This window comes from Salvia hispanica, chromosome 5 (assembly GCF_023119035.1).
Source record: "Salvia hispanica cultivar TCC Black 2014 chromosome 5, UniMelb_Shisp_WGS_1.0, whole genome shotgun sequence".
Lineage (NCBI taxonomy): Eukaryota > Viridiplantae > Streptophyta > Magnoliopsida > Lamiales > Lamiaceae > Salvia > Salvia hispanica.
In genome coordinates, this window is record NC_062969.1 from 15,257,563 (window position 1) to 15,271,027 (window position 13,465).

General features: G+C 37.4%; 1 long non-coding RNA gene and 1 pseudogene across 1 annotated transcript; one reads left to right on the forward strand and one right to left on the reverse strand.

Annotated features, from left to right (window-relative positions):
* Positions 1-2,213: 2,213 nt before the first annotated feature.
* LOC125190844 lies at positions 2,214-7,037 on the forward strand (annotated as a pseudogene).
* A 2,656-nt stretch (positions 7,038-9,693) lies between these two features.
* Positions 9,694-10,380, reverse strand: LOC125191402. Its single transcript, XR_007171099.1, has 3 exons — positions 10,297-10,380; positions 9,895-10,183; positions 9,694-9,806 (listed from the first exon to the last, which is right to left on the reverse strand). It is a non-coding gene; the product is annotated as an uncharacterized LOC125191402 (long non-coding RNA).
* Positions 10,381-13,465: the final 3,085 nt, after the last annotated feature.

The window sequence follows — 13,465 nt, forward strand, 5'->3', positions numbered from 1 at the left end:
TTTTGAAAGAGTGCTCTGTGTGTCCGACGACCAGGATTTTCCGACGACCAACGAGTTCCTAGACCGCGTGATCTAGAGGATTTGCTGGACCAAGGAAACCTGTTATATTCTTTCTGTGCGCACAGCGTGTTTACCAAACACATACCAATCTCTCTTTTCAACGGTGGTTGCAGTCGATTCTCAGTAGGAGAATGTGTTTGAGGTCGATTCTTAGTCGGATTCGATTTTGAGAGGCAGGTGCTCTTCCCCTTCCCCTTCTCTATCACCTTCTCGTTCTCGTTCTCTGTCGACTTATCGTTCTCCTTCTCCATCTAGAGTTTCTTCCTTCTGCCGATAAACAAGCTTAGCTTTCGTCCCGCCGCCCGCCGCTCGCCCCTCATACAACAATGGCGCCCGTCGAAGGAGGAAGATGTGAACTTTCGTTTTTTTTCCATTAGTGTTGTAAAAATTGCTTAAGTTGGTCAAAATTGTTGACTATTAAGTATTAACAGAATTGTTAACGGATGACCAATTGTGATCCGATTTGAAATGTACAAGACCAAAAAATTCAAAAGATAAAATTTATGACCAAAATGATAAAATGAGCATATGTTCAGGATCAATAAATTCAAAAGATAAAATTTAGGACCAAAATAATAAAATGGGCATATGTTCAGGACCAATTTTGGCCTCTACTCATTAAAAAATGAGATAAAAATTGATACTACCATTTACAAAGATTGGAGATAAAATTGATAAATTTCAAATTCCATGATGGGATTATAAAATTATTGAAAGTAAAATATTGTATTAAATCACTAACCCATTTTTTAAAATCAGAGTTTGATTCATCATCTTTCCCATTTACTTCAAATAAATGAAAAAATAGTATTATAAAATAAAAATTAAATTTTATGTATTTTATAAAGTTATGATGATAGTTTTTGAGGTATTATGATTAAAATAAATTGTACAAATGAAAAAGAATAACGCTTACGTAGACTAAGCATCAATGATACGTGAATAACGTGATCCTCATATAGTATTAATATTATAATATGCATGACTTCACCCATCAGAATAAATAAATAATTTATGATCAAATATTTTGCTAATTCACATTTTTTCAAGATATTGTTTTCTTATATAGTCATGATGATTTGTAAATATTCAGCTCATAAGTCATAAGTGATTTTTCTTCAAAAATTATAAACGGTGATCATGGATGTTTCTCCACAGTAGCTTGCCATAATTCCGGTTGAAATAAATAAAAATTTCTTTTTATATATGTATAAAATCTTTTCACTTTTTGTAAGGACCCGACTACCAAAATTATTCTCATATACTAACGCTAGTCTTTCGAACATGATTTATTCTCAATTAGTGTCTTACATGCTCCATGGGAGGCAGCTTCCCAAATGATCACTTTGAAGTACTTACTATATGGATGCCTGAAAATAAGATGATGCACCTATTGGTATGAGTAGTACCTATTGGTATGAATAACACTTATCGAATCTATTAAGCTCCCTTTAATATACAGTCTCATACTTGTATATCCTTAAAATCCCTCTCATTCTAATGTGTTTTAGTTCATTCATATCCCATTTCTCTTTAGATGTAGGAGACGCTCCTTATATGTGCCTTTGCACCAACGCTACTCCCTACTCTTGCCTCAGGCGTTACACTTCCACTTCTCCTCATCATTACAAAAATAAATAAAATCATTTCATTTTTATAATTTTGTTATAAAATATATAATGACATTTTGTTAATAGTCAATATCAACTAAATACTCCTTCCGTTCGTTATTAAATGTTCATTTTTTCTTTTTCATTCATCCGCCAACAAATGTCTTATTTCATTTTTAATGAAATGTTTTCTTTTTAATATTGTCCTATTAAGAATGAAACATTTTTTAAAACTGAAACAACATCATTTTTATTTTTTTTAAAATACTTTTACTTTACTTTTTCTTCATAAATTCACAAAATAATAATATTACATAAAATTTCATGCCGAAAATCAAAGTGTTTCATAATTAATTCTGGCGGACGGAGGATATAAAAGTATGAGCAACCCACTACTAGCTTTTTCTTATTAACTTTTCATACAGTTAATAATTTATTAAAACATGAACAATGAAAAATACTAGTACTGTAATTTTACGAAAATTATTGATTTCCTTTTTCTACTACGAAAAGCGAGGCGCGCTATTATTGATGTGTTGTGTCCTCTGCTGTCTGCTCTCTTCTCCGTCTTTGTTTGGCAAAAAAGCGTATGGAGGCGGCGCTGCTGGAGCGCAGGTCCGACAATTTAGATCTGATCGGAGAGAGTGGCGACTACCGTGAAGCCAGAGGGGTCAAAACATGGTGGAGAATTTTCTGTTTGGAGCCAGTGAAACTGTGGGCGATAGGCGGCCCCATAGCCTTTTAGATTTGTGTCAGTACGGGATCACCTTCGTCTCCACCATCTTCGTCGGCCACCTCGGAGATGTCCAGCTCTCCACTTTCTCCATTGCTACCTCAGTTATCGGCAACTTTGCTTACGGCTTTCTGGTTAGTTACTTAAACTATTCCTTAATTTCCTCTCCAATATTTCCTTAAATTGCATTTCTACCTCTTTCTCAGACTTATTTGTGATTGTGTTGACCTATAATATTACTATTATTTTATACAATTATTTTTTCTGCATAGCGTAAAAAAGAGGCGGGTGTGGATCTTCTGCAGTTTTAAAAATCAGAGCATCACATGCTGTGTTTAAAATGCAACACACGTTGAATAAAAAATACTCCCTCCGTCCCCTATTAGGAGTCACTCTTTGATCGGGCAAGGGTTTTAAGAAATGTAAAGAAAAGTTGGTTGAAAAAGTTAGTGGAATGTGAGACCCATTTTTTTATATTGGTTTTATAATAAAATGTGAGTGAATTGAGTTAGTGGAATGTGAGACCTACTTACCATTTATGGTAAAAATGAAGTGTGACTCTTAATTGGGGACGGACCGAAATGGAAAAGTGTGACTCCTAATGGGGGACGGAGGGAGTAGATGAAAAAGTTGGTAATCATATAAAAAAAAAAAACGTATACTAAAATATCTGATAGTATTATGACTGGAATTTATAAATATTTTAGCTTATAAATTACATTGAATGTTAAAATATTTTTTGAGTTCCAAATTGGAAAAGTGTTTCATAATTAAAATAAATACTACTGTATGTCATAAAAAAATATACATGGTCTAAAAATTAAGAATGAAAAGGAAAAACATTAGCAAATTTGCAGACATCTTGAATTTTTTATTGCCAACTCTTTTGAAAAATGTTAGTTTACGAAAAAACTCATTAACAATTAAGATTATACGGTTTAATAGAACCTCCACTAGTCCACAAAGATGAAATCCATAGTCATTAACATAGTGTAAAGAAGGAAAAATAAAGCAATCACTACAGTTCATATCTTTTACAGTACATCAGTAAAAGAAATGTAAAAAATAAGAAAATGATTGCCCACTTTTTCAGCTGCGTTTTATTTAATCTGTGCTGCGTTTTAAACACAACATGTGGTGCTGTGATTTTTAAAACTTCAGAGGATCCACCCCCGAAAAGAGGCATTACTACTGACTATACTGAGCATTTTAATTATATTACTCCCCCATCCATTATTTATAGTCTCATTTTGATTCAACACGAATTTTAAGAAAATTATTTAACTTTGTGAAGGAAAATGATTTATAATCTTAGGAATCACCATTCCAATTGAAATGACCTGGAATGGTCATTCCATTCTATTTCATATCCCTTTTTTTCTTATTTTAAATTTTAACAAAATTATATAAATATTATTTTAAATTATATTTAAATTTAATATCATCACAATTTTATAATAAAATTAAAATTTTAAATTTTTTTAATAATTGAAAAATCCACACACACACACACTTACACACTTCACACACTACACACATTTCACATATTTCACACACTTCACACACTACATACACTACACACACTTCACACATTTCACACACTACACATACACATACACAAACTTCACACACTAAACACATTTCACACACTACACACACTACACACATTTCATACACTACACACATTTCACACACTACACACGCTACACACATTTCATACACTACACGCACTTCACACGCTACACACATTTCACACAGTACACACACTACACACATTTCACACACTACACGAACTACACACACTACATCCATTTCGCACACTACACACATTTCACATACTACACGCACTTCATACACTACACACATTTCACACACTACACACACTACACACACTACACACAAAATACACACATTGCACACAAAATAAACACACTACATACACTATACACAAAATATACACATTGTACACACATTACACACGCTTACAAATTTTACACGAAATACACGCACTTCACACAAACTAAAATTTCAAATTTAGTTCAGTTTTTCAGTTTGAATCAGTTTAAACTTTAGAAAATTTTCAGTTTTTCGATTCGGTTCGGTTTGGATCGAAATTTTTTTTAAAAGCTAAAAAAAAAGTTCAAAAATAGGATGCTTGAAATGTGTGTTGTGTGTGAAATATGTGTAGTGTGTGAATTATGTGAACTTGTGTAGTGTTTGTAATGTGTGTAGTGTGTGAAATGTGTGTAGTGTGTGAGTGTGTAGTGTGTGAACTGTGTGTAGTGTTTGTAATGTGTGTAGTGTGTGAAATGTGTGTAGTGTGTAAAGTGTGTGTTGTGGATATAATTATTCATATTCCAATTCCAAGGACTCAATTCCATGGTACCGAACATAACCTTAAATATTATTTTTTGGTAGAATCAACATATTAATTTGTAGTTGTCAAACATAGGAATGGAATCAATAAAGGAATAACAATTCCATTCCTTTTGAATTCCTTGTGCTTACCAAGCACAATAATGGAATGGAATGAAATCTCCATTCCATTCCCACCTCCTACATTCTCATCTCCATTCCATTCCCTCCTCATTCTATTTCATCATACCAAGAAGCCCATTTACCAAATGGATAGAGACTAATTTTGGTGAAAAAAAAAACATGACTATTTATTGTGGCCGAAGGTAGTAAATAGGAATTTTGAAGCACATTTGATGTTCAAATGTGTTGGATTGTGATTTATGAGCGAGGTAATGTAATGCAAATGATGATAATATGCAGCTGGGAATGGGAAGTGCACTTGAGACACTGTGTGGGCAGGCATTTGGGGCCGGGCAAGTTCACATGCTCGGCGTTTACATGCAGTGGACCGCAATCATCCTTTTCACAACTTGCATTCTCCTCACGCCCCTCTACATATTTGCTACCCCTATTCTTATGCTGTTGGGACAGCCTGAGCAAATTTCCAAACCTGCTGGCATTTTCACTATGCTAACCATCCCTCAAATGTTTGCACTGGCAGTCATATTTCCGACGCAGAAGTTTCTCCAAGCCCAGAGCAAAGTCAACGGCATCGCTTGGATTGCAGCCCTTACTCTTGTGGGGCATGTGTTGTGGTGCTGGCTCTTTATCGTTGTACTGGGGTGGGGAACGCCCGGTGCAGCTCTGGCATGCAATGTTTCTAGCTGGTTGATTGCAATCTCCCAGTTTGTTTATGTTGTAGGTTTCTGCAAGGATGGCTGGAACTTCTCCTGCGATGCATTTAGGGAGATTGGGGCGTTTGTCAGGCTGTCTCTCGCGTCTGCTGTCATGTTATGCCTTGAGGTTTGGTATATGATGAGCATCATAGTTCTAGCCGGTGGCCTTGATGACGCAGTCACTTCAGTCGGCGCCCTCTCTATTTGGTTAGTGAGCCCTTTTTGATAGTATCTATAGATGGATTATAAGGTTAATGAGTGAATGTTGATTTGCAGCATGAACATCAATGGATTGGAATTAATGGTGTTTATCGGAATGAATGCCGCCATAAGGTGATGATCATATTTATTGGTGTTGGTGGGTGCTTGTTATACTAGTACTAGTATTGATTATTGGTTTTGTTTGTGACTATGTGTGATTAGTGTTCGGGTATCGACCGAGCTTGGGCTGGGACGGGCGAGGGCAGCTAAATACTCTGTTTATGTGACTCTATTCCAGTCACTCGTAATCGGGATTGTGTGCATGATTTCCATCCTTGCCACGAGGAATCATTTCACGGTTATATAAACGGATAGTCCGGTAATGCAACAGGCGGTGGCTCGGCTTCCAGGGCTTCTGAGTATCACAATGCTTCTGAACAGCATCCAACCAGTGATATCAGGTAGTCGAAGTAGTGTTAGTGTTGGGATGAATGAACATGATATTGATATAATCGGTGGAATTGGATGTATGGTGCAGGCGTAGCCATAGGAGGAGGTTGGCAAGGAGTGGTAGCATACATCAACATCGCTTGCTACTACGTTATTGGTGTGCCTTTAGGATACCTTCTTGGTTATGTGGCTGATTTGGGAGTCATGGTAGTATATAATTTCTTTAGTTTAGGCCTAATTGCTTTCATGGAGTATTATGTTATGTTATGTTATTTTTTTGTTGTCAAATTAATTTAGGGGCTTTGGGGAGGCATAATTGTTGGAATTGGATCGCAAACACTGGTGCTCATACTTCTAATTTATAGAACCAATTGAGACAAGGAGGTATTTCTCTCCGTCTATCTTTCTATCTAACTATCTCTTTCTGTTGTGTAGATATTGACAATCGATATTTGAAACGATGCAATTGCAGGTGGAGCAGACGTCGGAGAGGATGAGGAAGTGGGGAGGCCAAGACATCGATGTCACCATGAAATCATCGGCTAACCATCTTTAGAGAATGCTTAATCTGAATCACACACCACGCTAAAACATGTTCAATTTTTTAATTGATATAGATATTAAAGAGAATTGATATGCTTTATGTTGTAAACTAGTACTCCCTCCGTCCCATAAGAATACGCACTCTTAGTCCGTTCTACAAGAATATGCACTTTTCGATTTCAGAAACTCTTTTCTTTACAATAAAGTGGACTCATCCCCCACTAATAATACTATAATTACTTTTTCTCTCTACATCTCTCTTCCTTTACCAATTTTACATTAAAACTTGCCGAACTCAAAGTGCATATTCTTTGGAGAAGGAGGGAGTATTATTTATAAAAATATCTCTCTATTGCAAAATTGTCATTTTTAATACTCTAGTATAAATTTCAACGTTACATGGTTTGTCGACATAAGTTTTGTAAAATTTGAAATTGTTTTAGTAGCGTGAAATATATTGTTGCGATAATTTTAAGGTACTCACAAGTCACAAAAGCATACCACAAATATATACAAGCTATACTAATAACAAGTCATTTTAGTATAGATCTCAAATATTCACAATCAAAAATCATGGTCCCACAACAGATTTTTTTTAATTTATTATTCATAATAGTATCAATAGTTTCATTTTTTTTAAAATGTGATGTTTATAAATTTGAAAGAAATGAAATTTAGAATTTATTTAATTAAAATGTAATTATTATAGTATAAATGACATAAAATATTATATATTTCAAATTTAAGAAATTATAGATGTGATTTGACGACCTAATTTGCGGTCATCAATCATCTCGCCTCTTTAATAGGCATTGGACGATCGCACGCCACAATTCTACTTTCCTCATCCGTGAAATGTTGTTCACTTTTGTCATTTTGGTCCGTCTACGATATATTATTCACTTTTGCCATTTCAGTTCGTCCATAAAATATTGTTCACTTTCCTTTTTTTTATCATTTAAGGTGAATGAAACTCATTTTCCACTAACTCATTACCCTCACAATCTATTATACAACTAGTATATATAAATGTGGAACCCATATTCTATTAATTTTTTTCACTCACTATCTTCATATTTCTTAAAATCTGTGCCGAGTCAAATATGCGACATTTTATGGACGAAAGAAGTAATTTCTGACCGACTACAGTTAGGACGTAGGAGTTGTAGCTGCCCATATAATTTGATATAAATTGTGTAAATGGTGTATCTGAAATTATTTATTTAATACCTACCACCCAATCAATTTATACCTGCCCTTTTTATTACATAGTATCTGTCTACAATTTTCTTAAACTTATCCTTGCATGATTCACGTTGTACAACTGTGTGATCATGATATGATTGTAAACTCCTGGGACATCATTTACTTTCAGAATAGAATTATAACACCGCTCCCTCCTATCCTTAAAAATAACCTTTTTTTTTCTTTCCGCTCCCTCCTATCCTTAAAAATAACCTTTTTTTTTCTTTTTTATCTGTTTTATAAAAATAAAAAATTTATATTTTAAGAATGAATCCCATGTTTGAATCAAATTAAAGATTCACGCAGTCATGACATAAATCACACATGTCGAATACGATTGATAAACATAAAGCGGAAGCTTACATGGATTCAGATTCATTGTGTTTGATGTTTTTGATGATTCTGAAGTATGAAAATTAGCCTTCCAAGTGCCAACGCATTCACAGATTCTCCGTAATATGTGAAGTACTATTATATGTCTGATCAATAGGAATGAGAATCTATTGATCTATTTATTGGTTACACTTGGGGACCATAACCATGTATTTAGAGAATAAGCCCCTAACTTTATTATAACTTTAGTTTCATCCATAACAAAATTAAAGTTATCCAAAATAGTATATGCACAATAGCCCTCATACTTTTATAGATAATCGTTTGACCCTATAAGTTATATAACCTTAGTAGATCACGTAATCGGGTCAATCAATAAATAGTCATTAATATTATACAATCTTTAGACTATTATGTTGGACCATATTAAAATGTTCCAACAATCTCCCACTTCGGCCAACATAAAAGTCACCAAATGATTGTACATTACTGAAGTTGCGTGCTTACTGTTTATATTAATCATCTTTACCGATCTGTTCTAGTGAACATGTTAATATAGAACCAAAGAAGTTTAAGTCACAACACGTATACATGACTAAACTCATCAATGATCACATATATCAACACATTTAGCAACACAAATCAAATTATGAGTGTGCACCGCTGCTATATATGAGATCTTTTGCATGTCTATTTTCAATTGGTCCTCTGAAACTGTAGTGAGGTCAGAAAATACCAAAGCATAATTCAAAGTAACTAAAACAAAAAATAACTAAAGTGTACACTTAATATAATTGAAATTCAATACTCCCTCCGTTCCATAGTAATAGAGTCATTTTGTCATTTTGGTACGTTCCATAGTAATAGAGTCATTTCCCTTTTTTGTAAAAGTCAACACATTTTTCCACACCTACTTTACTCTCTCTTACTTTATTCTCTCTTCATCTCTCAACCTTTTTCATTTTCCACTTTACTCTCCTTTTACTTAACTCACCTAACACAATTTTTCTTAATTTCCGTGCCGAAAAGAAACGTCTCCATTACTATGAAACGGAGGGAGTATTATTACATAGATGAACATCAACTACCACTAAACCAAAGTATCAGAAGGTCGAATACCCATGTGAATTATGTTTGTTGGAGAAGATTATACCGTATCAAGAGGAAGATATGGGTAGATTACTTATTTACCAATTATAGGAGATATGCAATCTTTGTAATTATGTTAATTAGGTTTACCTTGTAGAGCAATCCCTAGTTCTATATAATAGTACTCCATGTACAATGTAATTATCAGAAAAATATATACAAAACCTCTTACCGATCCTCTTAACATGGCCTCAGAGCAGGAACGATCTTGGCTCAGAACAAAATCATCATAGCCACAATATACCAATTCTCGACCCATATAGCCAAATCAACCACATAAACCAAATCCTACATCAAAAACAATGTCAGACAGTGAAGAAGATACCAAGAACCATCTGAAAACTCCAACGAGATTAAGGAACAGCAAGAATGTCACCGTTGCGTTCAAGTTGAACGGAAAAAACTACCCAATCTGGTCAAGATTGATGAAGGTCAAAATAGGAGGCCGAGGGGCCTACTTGTACATCAGGAAGGAACCTCCCGAACCCGGAAGCAAGGAGTATGACGACTGGGAGGAAGACGATCTAGTCGTTTTCTCATGGATCATCGATAACATCGAAGACGATATCATCGCCGATTTCGCACACCACCAAACATCAAAGGCGTTGTGGGATAGCCTTGCGATAACATACAACAGTAAGGCAGATCCATATCTCATCTACGACCTGGAAGAGAAGGCAATCAACATTAGGCAAGGAGATCTCGACCTGGAAACATATTATCGAAGAATCAATGGGCTGTGGATCAACATCGATCGCTCCCAGAAACAACCGATTACTTGCTGCGACAAGGGTGTAGACCAATTCAGAGAATTCTCCAGCAGCAAGAGACTAATTAAGTTTCTCACAGGATTGAACCAGGAATATGACTCGATTAAGCGGGAAATCCTCAAGGAAGAACCGCACCCATCAGTTGAGGCTGCCTACGGGTACGTGAAGAAGGAGGCTACTCGAAGAAGCATCAGTTCATCCCCTTCACTCACCGGAGGAGCCGACGGCAGGAGCGCCGATTCGTCATTTGGGGGGGAATTGGGCACGGTTTAGCCGCCCAAAGTCGACGACCTAACCAAGGCGCACCGCCACACCCCACCGCAGCCACTCACCGGCCGGGAAACAGGCCGGATAAATCCCGGCTGATATGCTCTCACTGCGGAAAACCGAGACACACCAAGGAGGAGTGCTTCCTCCTAATCGGATATCCAGAATGGTGGGAGGAGAAACAGAAGGCAAGAGCTCAGGCGAGACTCGCCATCGGCGTCGATGAACGAGGACAGCAGAGGCAAACCGGGCCTGGAAACAGAGAGATGACAATGGGGCAGGAGAAACCGCCGGGAACACATGCCTCAACCGGCGGCGGCGGCGGCGTACGGGGGGCGGGCAATCTCGCCGAGAAGGAGGAACGGAGCGGCGGCGCCATTGGAGGTAGAGGGTTTGGTTTTAAACCAAACCCTAGTAATTACTCTGTTTCATATTTTAATCCCCATCAGAAAGCTTTATTACAGTTTGAACCCCATGATATTAAATTTCCACCCCCAGATTGTGTGACTTATCAAAACCGACCCCAGGCTTTAACAAAAACTCAAAGAGCCCCAAATACTTGTTGTTTCTTATCAAAAAACCCCTTTGCACCTTTAGAAAATGTTTCCGCTGCATTTCATGTTTATAATGGTGATAGAGCTAGTAATCGGGGTTGGATTTTTGATTGTGGGGCCACAGATACAATGTCCCCAGACCGGAATGATTTTAGTAGCTATGATGTTGTCACTGATACATATATTAAGACTGCAAACGGGGAATTAATCACTGTTGTTGGGTCGGGAACCATTGATATTTCTCCCACTCTCCGCTTATCAAACTGTCTACATGTTCCTACACTTTCTCAGAGATTAATGTCCATAAGTCATGTGACTAGAGACTTGAACTGTACACTTCTGATGCATCCTACCTTTTGCATATTACAGGATATTCAGACGAGGAGGATTCTTGGGCGTGGCACTGAGAAGCAAGGACTTTACTATGTGGACGAGATAGCTCAACATGGCAGTGCGATGCTGGCTCACGGGTCCACGAAACAAGAAATTTGGCTATGGCACCGAAGACTAGGACACCCTTCTCCTGGTTATTTTAAACTTCTTTTTCCAAACTTTTTGATTCCTACAGACTTTTCTTGTGAAACCTGTGTCTTGGCCAAAAGCCACAGACTGTCATTTAAACTTACAAACACTCGTATGAATACCATATTTTCTTTGATACATGCTGATGTGTGGGGCCCTGCTCCAATTGTTGGGGGTAATTTTCATTACTTTGTGATATTTGTTGATGACTGCACTAGAATGACTTGGATATATTTTTTGAAACATAAGTCTGAAGTTGTGGAAAAATTTATTTTGTTCTTCCAAATGATTCAAACACAGTTTCATACCACCATAAAAACCCTTAGGTCAGACAATGGGAGGGAGTTTGTTAATAATTCTATGGCCCAGTTTTGTAAAGAAAAATGAATGATCCACCAAACATCATGTGCCTATACACCTGAACAAAATGGGGTAGCAGAAAGGAAAAATAGGACAATCCTAGAAATTACCCGAGCTCTCATGATCGAATCCAAAGTACCCAAACATTTCTGGCCCGAAGCCATAGCCACATCCGTTTACCTCATGAACCGTCTACCTACAAAAATCCTCAACAAGAAAACTCCAAAATTATCACCCAAAGTCTTTGATATCCTCTCCAAAATGACCAAAATTCCCCAGCACCTAAACCTTCCACCCAAAGTCTTTGGTTGCACCGTCTATGTTCATATCCCTAAAAACGAGAGAACCAAATTATCACCGTGTGCGACCAAATGTGTCTTCGTCGGGTATGGGGTGAACCAGAAGGGATACCGTTGCTTTGATCCTTACACCAGGAAAATCGTTACCACCATGAATTGTAACTTCTTGGAAACTGAATTCTTTTACCACACCCACCTTAGTAGTCAGGGGGAGAGTGATCCAGGTAGTTCATCGGACTACCTAAGTTGGGTGGTGCCATTTCCAAATTCTTCGATTGAGGGTCCAACAGAACCAGTTGTCATTGCCGCCGAGCAGGTCTCGCCACCAGAGTCATCTCATCCGCCCCCAGATCCTTCTCAAATGATATCCGAGGTAATTCTTGATCCCGATGAAAATACAGTTTCCCCTGACCATGTGAGTACAGATTCCCCAAAAGAGGATAACACGGTTGATAGTGACACTGGGAGATACATTCTTCCTAATCGGATCACAAGAGGAGTGCCTCCAAAGAGATATTCTCCTGAAAAGATTGGAAAGAAGAGTAGATACGGAGTAGCGAACTTCGTGCAGGGGAATTTGGCCAAGATGGCCAGAGCATTTGAGGCCGCATTGTATGAAGAAGAAGAAATTCCACAATCTGCGGAGGAAGCAATGAAACATAAACACTGGAGGGATGCTATGATCACGGAGATGAAGGCACTAATGAAGAACAATACATGGGTAAAAGGCAAATTGCCTAAAGGAGTGAAGACTGTTGGGTGTAGATGGGTGTTCACGATAAAGAGAAGGCCAGACGGCACGGTGGAGAGATACAAAGCCAGGCTTGTGGCAAAGGGATACACCCAGACCCATGGGATCGATTATGATGAGACTTTTTCGCCTGTAGCAAAGATCAACACCGTAAGAGTACTGTTCTCAATTGCTGCCAACAAGGATTGGCCACTTCACCAATTCGATGTGACTAATGCCTTTTTACATGGGGAGCTACCAAAGCCGGTTTTCATGGAACCTCCACCTGGATTTACTGATGAGTTCCAAGTGGGAGAGGTATGCCAACTAAAGAAGACATTGTACGGGCTGAAACAATCTCCGAGAGCATGGTTTGGACGATTCACGGAGGTGATGAAGAAGTATGGGTACCGACAAAGCAATTCCGATCACACACTGTTCATCA